Here is a 13,037-nt window from a genome sequence, read left to right as displayed (position 1 = left end):
ATGGCTAAACAGCACCAAAAGGCAGAATGTGACAGTCTGGGAAATGACTTAGGAAGGTGAGTTTCAGAATAAAAACAAATACAAATGTCTCAAACTATCAAAATGACATGTTACCTATATTGTAATACTGAATTTGAGGTAGAATGGTCCCATCCCATTTCCCAGTCATTTCTATGTCCCCATTGACACTTCCTCCCCCCAAATCTCTCTCCCCTAGCTGCTTTATGGAAGTTTCCTATGGAATTTAACAGAACCTGATTTTGAAGCCAATCTCTAGAAGGCTGTAGTGCTATCATTCTCAAATGCTATAGGCCTTAAGTCAGCTGCGTAGGACCCTCTTTGACAGCTCTAGTGCCATCAGCCCTATTAAGTTTTAGAGCAGTCTTTCAGAAGGGCAGCATTTCAAAAGCCACAGTTGCTACCTCCATGATGTGTCCCCTTCATTACAGACCTATACAACAGGTGCTCTCATCAGTAGCAATTACTGACATCTGAAGCACTGAGGAAGCTGCAGCATGCATCCTGATGCTAACAGCAGGAGTTCAGCCCCAGCATAAGCTCCCTCTAAGTCTGTTTCTCCAGCCTCCTTAATAGCAGAGATCAGTGGGTGATATGACAGGGTGTGGGGACAGCGGCAAGGTTTGAGAGGTTTGGGCAGAAACTTCCAGCGATGCTGAAACTTTTTTTCTTTTATGGCTAAAGCAATTTCAGAAGCCCCTGAACATCACTGTTATGCAATGCATCTGAGCTCCCGAGTAGACTTGGAGGCTGAGCTGGCTAGTCCTCAGGGTCAGCTGAAGGGCTAAAACTTGACCAGCACATAAACTGTGTCTGGCTGTCCCATCTCCCCAGTTCCCCTCATTGCAACTTGTGCAGCTCAGGTCTCCTGTACCTGTAAAATCCAGGAGGAAAGGGGAACAACCGTATCCCAGATGTATAGTTCCATACAGATCAACATCTCACACACCTATGCTTTCCTCCTACTGCTGGGCTGATATCCCCATTTTGGTCTTATGCAATCAATATACAAGCTGGTCAATATGATGTCTTCCTCCAGACCCACATTCCTTTTGTTCCCTACTCAGTGCATTAAGGTTCAGAATCACTGAGGTCTAGTTGGAGGACACAGCAGCTAAAACACAAATGCAAACTAACTGCAGCAAGCAATTGCCTGAATCAGAGAACACAGATCAGAAAGCTCTACAAAATTAGCCTTCTGATAGCAGATCTAACGTTGCATATCTCTTAAAGGTATATTACACAGCAACCACTGCACCACTTCCATAAACCTGTGTTTTCTGTTGAAGGTTTTTTTAAATTTATTTATTTATTTTTTTAATTCATGCAGTTTTCCCCCTCAGAGCAGCAACTTTTCAAGGAGGATAAAGAGTCTCTTGTTACAATGAGTAACAGTAACTGCAATCAAAATATAAAACTGTATTAGACAGTTCTGATCCATGATTTAAGTAAAAAAATGTATCATCAAGCAAGCAAATGAAGTTGGAGATCAGTGCGCTCATGCTACATATCTTTGCTATGATGCTTAAGGAACACTTTGTATTAATTATTCTTTCCACTTTATACTGTACCTTTCATCTAAGGACTTTATAAAAAGGTAGTAAAATCATAGAAATGTAAGGCTGGAAGAGACCTTAAAAGGTCATCTAGTCCAGCCTCCTGCTCTGAGACAGAATTAAATATACTGAGACCATCCTGACAGCTGTTTGCTTAAGATTATTATACTTGGCTAGTGGCAGGGGTAATTGTTATCATATTCCATATTTTACAGATGGGGAAACTGAAGCACAGTCCAATCAATGCCCATCCAATCACATAGCCACTCAATGGCAGGGCTTCAGATAGAACCCAGGAGTCCTGCCTATCAGTCTTGTGCTTTTTATCTAGCAAGCAGGGTGGCTTGAGGGGCCAGGAATGCTCACTGTGGGGGAAGTAGGAATCCATAGCAGATCTAGTGCCATCTAGTGGAGTACAACTGTACTTGTGATCACTGCCTTTGGAGTGATGACATGGAGGGAATTTAATTTTCGTAAAATGTGGATGTGGAAAATGTCTCGCTTTCAAGAAGATGAAACAACAGCATCAGTCAGAGCATATTGCAGTGTCAAGTGTAGGTACCAAAAGTTATCACTGTGTCTTGAATCAGTGTTTTCAGGGAGTAGATATTAACCCTTTCCCCACTCATATGGTCTAGTGATGTACAGAGAGGAAGGCATCTTTATCTTGCATTTTCCCTAGCCACAAAACTACCTCTGAGACACTACACTGACTTTTTAGTCTGTGTGCTAGTGGCAGCAACTCCATATGATGTGGCAATCTGAGACAGCCATTTATGACCCCCTCCCCCAAGAACCCAATGCTTAATTTGTAATGAAAGAGGTGCCAGAGCTCACATAATATTTTACTTTCATAATTGATGCAGCAAGCCAAGAGGTGACGGGGCTATGAACTGCCAAGCCTAGATGTGCGAGTTCCTTTTCTAAACTGAATATAGTTGTGCTGCTGGCAGTGCATTTAGAAGTGTACAGTGATAGAGGATGTTAGATGGCCCAAATGTTTCACATGTTGCCTCCTTTAGCTACCTGCAGAGTACTGAACCACCAATAGGCCTCTGTGTCACACAATGTCTGGAGATACTTGGATCCATTAGACAGAGACAACATTTCTTTCAAACCTCAAGCACAGATACAGGGATGGAGTATCTTCGTTCCTACAGGGCTTCTTTCCAAAATGAATATGTCTGCAGTAAACAAGAGAAAGAGGGTAAATAGGAGCTCTGGATTCGCCTTTGCTAACCCAGATATTCTTTGATACCCCTAAGATCATGACCATCTATTAACATGTTCTTATAAGATTCATTGAATTCTTTTCCAGCCCTTTTTCTGGGAAATGTCATTTTAAAGTTTATTTGTCCAATTAGAAACTGACAAGAATTTGTCCTATTCTGCCCATTCCTACAACGAATATTACACCCCTTTACAGGCTCCTATGTGTGCTCATATTCCTGCTCCGAGCCATCTGCCGTCACACTCCCTTGGGGCCAGCGCTTAGTGTTTGTCCATACGTCACTCACGGAGTGCGATGGTGGCTCATGTAGATATAACCACACTAGCTTTAATGGAGCTAGCTCGGATACTGCAGCAACGAAGCTATGGTAGTGCAGGTTACGGTGCGGGCTGCACAAGCCCACCCGTGACCCTGGGTAATTACTTGGGTGGCTAGCTCATGCTGAAGCTGTGCAGCTGCGGCCTCATCAATCCGGTACTCGTGCTAGCTACATTAAAGCTAGCTCTGGTATGTCTACTTGAACTGCAGTTACACCTTCTGATTGCTGTATAGACATACTCTTAGACTGGCTTCTGCAGCAGGCCATGGGACCTTATAGTTCATGAGCCAGTAAACTCCAAGCCTCGTTTTGACCTGAACTGAAATTAATTCTCATCACTGTTGACTTTAATGAGTTTAAAGTCACCTGTTTATTTTTGCCTGACAATCAGTCTGCTCAACAGCATGGCAAAGACACAGTAATGATCTGTTGGTCAGTAGCGCTGCCTTCTACCACTCAACTGCGTGTCATAAACCCTATAATGGACCTGCAAAACAAAGGACTACAACTCCCATCAGCCCCCTCCCCACTCCCCTTCCCTTTGCCAGGGCCAGGTAAGGGGAAAGGTCCTGAACCAGGAAGTGGGCAGTCTGTTTTGAGATCAGTGGCTTTATATGGCAAGCAGGCGCTGCAGGGGTGCTGAAAGAGGAGCTGCATGGCTGTAGGGAGCTGGAGAGCTGTCCCAGGACCCATGGGCAAAGCTGCATGTGGAACAGGCTGTGACTGCCAAACGTTACAGCTTGGTGCAGATCTATGTGGGATTTATGGGGCAGTAACAACAGCTGGGCAGGGAACTGGTGCAACAGGGTCCCAAAGAGGGACACAAATTATGCTTTGTCTGGAAAGCGACAAGATCTTATTTGCTTGAATGGAGCCTGGACTGGAAAGGACACCCCAGGACTAGGCCTGAAGAGCCCTCACTCTCTGGTGGGGTGCCCCAGGGATTCAAACAGGATTTGCTGTTATTTACTTTGAGCTGCAAGTGTTTAAGTGTTACCTAGGGTAACTGCAAACTTTCCCTTTCCAGCCAGCCCTAATACAAACCTCTCTTTTTGCCACTCGGACACATGGCTAGTGGGACCTACAAGGGCCAATTCCTACAAGGCCTAGCTGCTGAAGTGCCTACAGTGCTTGCCTCTGAGTTGTGGTATACCTGGAGCCCTAGGGATCTGATGTACTGAGCAGCTCCAGTAATTACAATGCTAATGCCCTGGCAGAAACTTCCAACTAGCTGAAGTGTTAAAGGACTGTTTTTTGGAGCGAGAAGCTCTCTGTTCTGTCTGCTCTTGCTGCTGCCACAATGTTCTGAGAGACCACTGAGCGCAATACAGTTCCTCTGTAGCTTCAGGTTTGTTGCAATGACTTAAGCATCATTTAATTTCAAGCATGTTTCCTCTTCCCTCCCCCTTTTTGTCATTCTTTGTTTTGAGACTGAACGCTCTGCGTAAGGAACCTCAGGGCACAATTCCCTTCCTACCAACCCTGCAATCAGTTTCTCTTCCTCCCCCTGTCATTACAGACTTACAGGAGAGCTGTGACTCTTTCACCCAGGGGAGTGATTTACCAGGAGCATAACATTGATTAGGCACAGTTAGACCAAGAGGAAGGCTGCAGTTAGAGGTGGTGGCACAATCTATGCACCATACACATCAACATAATGGATGGGACAAAGCAGATATATTGACTCCAGACAAGAGAACTATTCAGTAACAATGAAGAGGCAGCACCGAGAATGAAGTGAAAGGGTTAGCTAGCCTGTGGCCCGAAATATAAACTAGGGCAAATTGTATGCTGTAGTGAAATGCTGTGTATGTCTGGGCATGCTCAAGATGTCTAAGGGACAATCACTACTATTGAGTTGCAGGGCTTCAACCAATGAGCTAGAGATAAGGAGAGAGAGAGTAAGGTGAAACACACTCTTCAGAACTAATGAAGAGTTTTAAATAAAAGGCTAAGAGTGTCACAGGAGTTGAATAATGATTTTGTATCCTGTAATGGCGGCTTACCACAAACACCATCAAATCTCTTTTTCCTTGGACTCTCCTTAGTTACTTGACATAAGTTGTCTCATTTTGGATTTAGCAGGAACAGGCCTCAGCTGCAAAGCTGGGCTGTGGATCCGGATCCAAGTTTTGTCCCAGTGTAGGAGGCTGTTTGGAGAGCAGCTCAAGATAAAAGAGCAAATTAGGAAAAGGGGGTGTGCTCTTTCCAGATACAAGACCCACTCAATTTTGTGTGCCTCAGGTTTTGACTGCCCAACCTGAGACATCTTGGGCCCCTTTTTAAAAAGTGCTGAGCACCCACAGCTCCAACAGAAGTCAATAAGACCTGCAGGTGCTCAGCAGCTTTGAAAAGGAGGCTTATAATGTGGGGCACCTCAAAATGCGGGCACCTAAATCAGTTTTAGCCAGACTCTTGGTTGTAGACTGAGCACATGGGAGATCAGGAGAGAGGGAAGTAGGGGGCACTGCTGGTGCTGTGCAGGTAATTCTGGAAGCAGAGGAGTCCCACTTCCATCTATGGAAATCAACAAGAGATAGAGGAAAGGCAATTGTTTTAAGATGTCCATGCAATAGTGGGGACTGAAGACAACACTGGTTCCTCACTGATACAGAATGAAATGGGGACAGCAAGTGAGAGGCAGAAGAAATACTAAGGGAAAGAGGCTGAATTTGCTGTATGCTTTGCATTTCACATCTACGGTTAACAGTTATTTCTTGAACTCAAGGGGCAAGGATATGTGTTTTGGTGCCCAAGGTCTTGGGGCCAGTCCCCACTGACAGCCATGATTTCTCTCTGGGATTTTCAAAGGAGTCTCCAAGAGGAAGGTGCCCAACTCCCACTGAAGTTCAGTGGCACATGGGCACCTTTGAAAATCCCAGCTTTTATGGCCACAGTTTTCCAAAGGGCTCAACAGGCTGGGTGAACCTTGAGTGCTGAGGTCTTCTGAAAGTCCAACCATAAGAGCCACAGTGGGAGCCGCGGACTACTGAGCACTTTTAAAAACCGGCCTCTTCTTTAGCAGACAAAGTCAGAGTTGAGCTCGTTTGAAAATCTGCTCCACCTGTGGGTGCTGGGCACTTGAAAATCTGCTTCTGCGCGCTCTTCACATCTGTCCCTATACGTTTGTGGCCATGGATGCATGCTGTGCTTCATGGGAGACAGGGTTAAACCCTACACCCACGTACTCTGTAGTTCAAAACTTTTGGTTTTGTCATATTCCGCTTCTTTCTTTCCTAAGGTTTAGTCCAGAAAAGCTTCAGATCCTGGCTGCTTAACAAAAAGCATAAGAAAAATGGCCCTGCGATATCTCAAAGACATCCCTCTCCTTGTGTTTTGCATAGCTGTTATTTCCCATGAATGTGTAATTAAAAAGCTGTGTGCTCAAAATTCTGGCCTCTTATCTGTTAAAATGTTTCCTGAACTCCTTTCCTCTAACTGCCATGGCCATTTCTAACAAAATCCAGGAATCACCTCTGACCACATTGATTGCTCTTCTGGGCTTGCCAGAATGGTTCTGCCTTTCTTTCTGTAAACTCCCTGCTCACATCCCACCTCCTTCTGCATTCATTTGCTTTTCCCTCTTGTAAGAGCTATATTGGGACATCCTAAAAACCGTATCTGGTCATAGTACAAAGAATATGTCTCAGTTATTCAAATAGCTCACCACTCTTACTCCACCTCCCTCAAGAGACCTCACATTGCATGCTATATTCTCTAACAATAGCTGGTATTTAGAAAGGAACTTTCATACAAAGACTCCAAAGTTCTCAACACACTTCCCAAACTATGGGTCAGTTTTCCATAGCTGGGTAAGCCTATTGAAATCTTCTCTAAGCCCTGGGCTATGCTGCCTCCCCATGCTGCCCTTCTCTACACTAGAGTGTGTTGGCAATACCACTGGTGATAGTAATCGTGGGAGCCCTACTACCCAGCCAGCTGGATCTTGGAGAAAGGCATGTTGTTAGTTGTAGTGCAGTTCTGTATAGAAATTTTGTGCCAAAGTTTGTTTTCTCTCCCTGAGTTTCTCTAACTACTGCATATACCCACATAAAGTGAACAAAAAGACCACATGGTGTCAAACACACTAACATGGGTGGGGGATTTCTGGCAGGTTGGAGGAGGGGACAAATATGGACTCACTTCAGCCAAATATCATGACCTGGTGCTGTAACCCCAAAGCCAGAAACCTTTCCTTCTCTTTCCACAGCACCCCCTAGTAACTCCCAGACAACCCTGAAGAACTGCCCAGTGTTTAATGCTTTAGGACAAGCCAATGTCTTAAGGGTTAAGGAAAAAGAGCTCTCCACCCACAACTACATCAGAGGGCATGACCCAGCATAGGACTGCAAATCAGGCCTACTGTGAGCTGTCTGTAGTTCTGCCACTCCTGACACTTTGGGCAAGTCACTTAACCGCCACACCTCAGCTTCCCCCTCTGCACAATGATGTTAATAATACAAAAAAGGAAGGGTGTGAGGGTCAATTATTAATGCCTATAAGGTGCTTTGAGAGACTCTGCTGAAGGCACTTTGAAGCCATGTATTATTGTTACTCTTTCTCCACCCCATCACTCTTCACATTCATCACACTGCAGTCTGATTTTGTTTGGGGGAAACACTGCTCATAAAGGATAAGGGCTAGTATGTGATATCTGGGACATTTAATAGAGCCCAGTTAGTTCTCATTAAGGAGCCTGTGAGGCATTACCCCAATCGCTAGCCTGTAATTGTGTAGATTGTGAAGGGTAATCCCTAAAGAAAACATACCTGCTGCTTCTCATTGCCACCAGATGGGGCTGTCACACTACATTACAGACGTGATCTTTTTACAACAGACTTGCAAACTGATTTTAGAATAGTGATCATGACTCAAACCATCCTCTCGGTAGGAAAAACCTGCATAGAGAACTGGAAACTCTGGGTCGTTCCCCTTGCACAAGGTCTTGCACATACTCCTATGAGGGAAACAGGAGGGTTGCCCCCCCAAACTCGGCAGATCATCCAAGTTGTGTACAGTTCTTGAAGAATCTGCTAGGAGCCCAGACTGCCTGTGCAGAGGTCCTGTGCTTCCATCCCACACGGATTCTGGCTCCCTGGCAAAACAGCTCCTTTGGAGTCAGTCTCTCATTGGCATCTGTCCCTAGAATATCCCCGTGATGTGTTCCGCTCTGCTGTGTGGCTCAGTGTTACTTTTACAATCCCAGTAGGGTTGACATGCACCTGTCCCCCAGCCCAATCTCTACTCACATGCATACCCTCACCCCTGCAGAGAAGCTTCTATGGAGGAGATATAGGCCTTTATGAAATTCTGTTTCTCTTCTCTGTGGCCACTGGCAGGGGATCTATAGTGCTTTCATTTGACAAAGAGACTGAGGGGATCTAGATACTAAATTACAATTTTAAATCACAAAACCGCCCTGGAAGCCTTTATTGGCTTCCATTGAGGAGAAAGTTAGCAGGATTGTAAGTAGAAAAAGCTTACACAAGTCACCTCTGAATCAGAGTAAGAAACTGGCATATTTGAAGGGGAACCAGCCCCAAAATACCTACACAACTAGCCAGGAAAAGAGAGCAAGCATGCCCTCCCTGTCCTATCTGGGCTGTATGTCTGGTCTGGCTCATCCCAACAGTGAGATTTATTGTTGCCACTCTTCTAAAGCAATTTTCAAAATGATCTGAGCCATCCCCTTTCATGTGCAAAATAAAGTCGTTAGAAAGAGCCACAGAAATATGAGGGAACTAGACAAATAGCTATCCCTTGCTTCGTATGGCTATTTAAATAGTCAGTCTGAAGAAGACTGAATATGGGCTCATGAGCAGAGCACCCATGTAGGTAGGTTTTATGAAGGCTATGGACTCATCTATACTGTGACTTTCCTTACCCATTTTTCAGCAGCACTGCAATTTTAGTGTAGATTGTGAGTCAGTGTTTGTGCCACCATGTCACCTAATCCTGTTCTGAGCAGGTTTCCCTGACATGGCGCTGACAACATCTGCCCTTGCTGGTAGATGCACCCTTGATTAACAGATAAGGAATTTCCTAATGTACCAGGCCCTAGGAAGTAGCAGCCATTGATATCCCCACCCCCACCCCGGTGTCTGGTTGAACTTGAGTAGATTTCAGTGTTTCTCTCAGTGGCAGTCACTCCTTTTCCCCCATTCTTGAGAGGTGTTAAGGCATAGGCTTGGGTGAGGAGATCCTAACACTGCAAGATTCCCTCAGAGAAGCCAGGGGATGGTATCCAAGAGGTAATGTAGAAAAGCTGGCTCCCATTATGCCTGCTCTGAGATCTCCAGGGGCAGAAGCTGGCTCTGCATGGTTTCCAGGCTGTGCCTCTAAACACCTTTCATGGGGGCAGGAATCCTTCCCCTTCAGAGGAGGTTCATCTCAGAGAGTTCCAGCATGTTCTTCTCTCCTGCAAGATTTTTCATGAGAGGTGCTCTGGGTCCTTTGTGAGTACCTGTACTGCAGTAGGAACCAGCAAGTAAGTCATTGGTGCACTATAGCATTGTTCCTGCAGCAGACCTCTGTAATTGCCACGTCAGTTTGATGTGGCTAAGGGGCTTCAGGAAATATCTTTTGGCTTGGTTTGAGAAAATGCTTTTGCTGACCAGAAGTCGGGACTGCCTATTAGGCCAGGCAGTCCCAAGATGCACTCAATTAAAGATGGGTCCCTTGCTTACACCAGTTTTACAGCAGTGTAACCCCACTCACTTTAATAGTTTCTCCTGATTTACCCTGGTGTAAATGGGAGCAGCTTCAGGCCCCTGGAGCTGCTGTTTCAAGCAGAATGTGAGGTATTCCTTCTCCAGGGCTGGACTCTCAGTTTCTAGGGCTCTAGGCACAAGTAGCTGGACTTTCCAAATTGCCGGGGGAGATGATCAGGCCAGTCCTGAACTATCATGCAGCTCTGCCAATGCATCCCAGTGCTGGCTTTGTCCCCATTTTTATTCCAGTCCACATGCATCTTTGCAAATACACCTCAGTCCTGACACATAAATTCCATGCCACTCTGCTTCTGGCCCTCTCTCTCCAGCTACTCTGCCAGCACACTGCACTTCAGTCCTGCCTTATAGATTTCCTCCTCTATTAAAACTGAAGGAACTTTCCACATGGCATTTACTTGCCATCACTGGTGCAGTTTGTTTGCTTTTCTCCTTTCACTCAGCTTAGATGGTGAAATGGGACTCACTTGCACAAGCCAAGATGTTAGATTTGAGTTAAAGCATCCAACATTTCAAGGCCAGGGCAAAATTTTCAAAAGCACTAAGTGACTTAGGAGCCTAAATCCCACTGACTTTTAGTGAGACTTAGGCTGTTAAGTACTTAAGTCTCTTTTGAAAGTGGGACTCAAGTGCTTTTGAAGCTACTATCCTAGCTCTAAATTATTTAAAAAGCAAAACTCCATCTTTCCATTCACTTAAAAAACATTCTTGAAAAGGATTTCTGTTTGTTAGGTTTTGTAAAAGCTGTTGCTGTTGTTGTTACTCTCTAGTGTTTTTAGTTTCTTATTAACGGAAGCTGTATTTTGGGCCTAAACCACACATCAGTGTCACTTTAAGACATGGGCGCTATACGTAATAGACAAGGAGGGCTGGGGGGAAATGGTGACTATGTATGCAATTCAAAGCTCCTGACAATGTTTAGAAAGGAAGCTGCTGCATAAGGCAAATGAGCAACAAAGAAAGGGCAGGACCTGCAGGACGCAAAAGCTGTGCATGTTTCAGGGCCAGGACGGAAAGGTTGTAAGGAGGGGCGGGGGGAACAGCCCTATTTTTAGACACATCTGCAGAACTTTGCTGGTGTCTGTTGTCATGAAATAGCTGTTTCCCCTTTCTCTGATGTAAGCGTGTCTGCTTTAGTTCGAGTCTGTTTTTATTTAACTTTTACTCAAGACAAAAGAATTAGAAGGGAGAAAGCTTCCATGAACCCTTTGGACAGGGCAATACAAGGGGCAAGAGACTCCTAGGTAGGGAAAATGGATAGTGTCTAGGACTCCACTTTCACCTTCCCTATTGAGGGACTGCAAAAGTGCAACTGGTGCTGAGGCTGGAGGCAGATGGGAATAGGGAACATGACAGGAACTTTACAATACAGTTGCTGTAGGGCAGAGGTGAGGGTATGCTTAACCCAATCTGAGGCCCCCTGCAAAGCCTATTTATTGGGCCTCTCAGGCTGCAAGACCCAAGATTCAGTATATAACCCTCCCCTCTATGCTCCACTTCAAACTGCTCTGCCATGTTAGATGGGGTGGGTGTAGGAGCTCAGTCCTAGATGGGGGATTAGATAATACATCCACAGCTAGCATGTAGAAGTGTGGAGGGCTTTTAGGAAGCAATGAGTAACCCCTATCTGATTCCCCGTGATGCTCAAGCTGTTATCACCACAGAGTTCTCAGTATGAAGTAGCTCCTACTCCACACACAGTGAAATGCAGGGGAGAGGGGGGAGGGGAGAAATACTAAACAAAAATGCATATTGGGGAGAACATGGTTAGAGAATAGCAATGCAGAAGAAAATTGGGAGTGGGAAGCAAATGACAGATTAAAATGTGATCTCCCCGTATAGTGCTGTACCAACCAAGGGAAGATTGGACCCGATCCTGGGGGGGGGCGTGGCTGATTTGCACCAGACTTGCACTTCCCAGATCCTGCTGCTCCTCTAGGCAGAGCTAGTCCCCTGCTCTATGTAGAGAAGACTGAGGCCTGCTCTCATTTATGCCATTTGAACACAATGAACCAGTATCGCAGCCAAGGATCAATATGGTGCCAAGGCATTCCAGTCATAGCCCCGTTTCACTACTCAGAGCAGTGTGAAGGGATGGTCCTCTGTTGGAGATTAGGCTGGTTTTAGAGCCAGATTTGACTGGTAGAACACAAAGCCTCTGCTGCACACCTAGTCTCCCTGCTTTCACCACCACCAAACACCCCCCCGCACACACACACACATATTTAAAAAAATCTCTGCAAGGGAAGGAGAGAGATCTTCTTGTGGTCACTTCTTAATATATTTGTAAGGCACTCAGATACCACAACAGTGGACATTATCTATGAATGCCAGTGGAGAAACAGATAAATAGAACATCCTTCCTGTCCACAGGCATTTGCAGGTATACTATTTGGGCTTCTAGGTGGCACCCATATTATTCCACAAATACAATCAAAATATTGAGACTTGCACAGAAAACATCATTTTAAAAATAGAATAGAAGGCAGAATTTAGAGTCTGCTACTTCATGCCTAGACCTACATGCAGGCAATATTTCCTGAAAAACAAACTGGGTTTGCTTTTTTTCCCCCTTCTTCTTAACCCCCCCCCCAAAAAAAAAAAAAAAAAAAAAAAAAAAAAAAACCACTAACAAGCACACAGAAACAAGAATTTCCCTACCTTTTGGCTCCATATTTGCCCAGAAATGAATATGATCATACAAACAGCAACACTAAACAAAAAAGGATAAAGAGCAGTGTTTGCTCTATTTACAAACCAGGAGGTGGGCGGGCTGATCATCCATGTAGGCCCGAATCCCACACAGATTTAGGGAGTAGTTTGAATGTCATGCATTGGGAGCAGTCTGTAAATGAGGTGGCTGCCCCTGGGCACCCCTTGTGGCCAATGATGCCTCTGCATTCCCCTGCTCTTTAGTCCCTCTTCCAAGTTCTTTTGAACAGAACCCCACATGCTTGCTCATCCAGTCACCACCTTTATTGGGGCAGGGTTTGTTCAGACAAATGACCCAAAGAAGCAAAACTCAAAGTCCCAAAAATCTATCCTAGAGCCTGGCTCTTACCTCAGCACCTGGGTGAGCAAGAGGGCTCCTTCACAGGGTCCTTTTATCAGTTCTTAGGAGTTCAGCTTATAGCTGACCTGCTCAGCACTCACTCCCTTACAGACTTCCCAGAGGCAGCTCTCAC

The 13,037-nt window shown here is 45.2% G+C and overlaps 1 long non-coding RNA gene across 1 annotated transcript in view; it reads right to left on the bottom strand.

Moving 5' to 3' along the window:
- The window catches only part of LOC137159461 (uncharacterized), a 19,213-nt gene extending 6,176 nt beyond the window's left edge, over positions 1-13,037 (bottom strand). The window contains exons 1-2 of the long non-coding RNA XR_010921633.1: positions 12,914-13,037; positions 2,601-2,758 (exon numbers count right to left, since the gene is read on the bottom strand). This is a non-coding gene — a long non-coding RNA (uncharacterized lncRNA). The remainder of the gene's footprint in view (positions 1-2,600; positions 2,759-12,913) is intronic.

The sequence above is a fragment of the Emydura macquarii genome, unplaced genomic scaffold (assembly GCF_026122565.2).
Source record: "Emydura macquarii macquarii isolate MOO-44397 ecotype Brisbane River unplaced genomic scaffold, CSIRO-AGI_Emac_v2 contig_1876, whole genome shotgun sequence".
In the NCBI taxonomy this organism is placed as follows: domain Eukaryota; kingdom Metazoa; phylum Chordata; order Testudines; family Chelidae; genus Emydura; species Emydura macquarii.
Note: the sequence above shows the minus strand (reverse complement) of the source record. Positions and strands in the feature narration are given on the sequence as shown.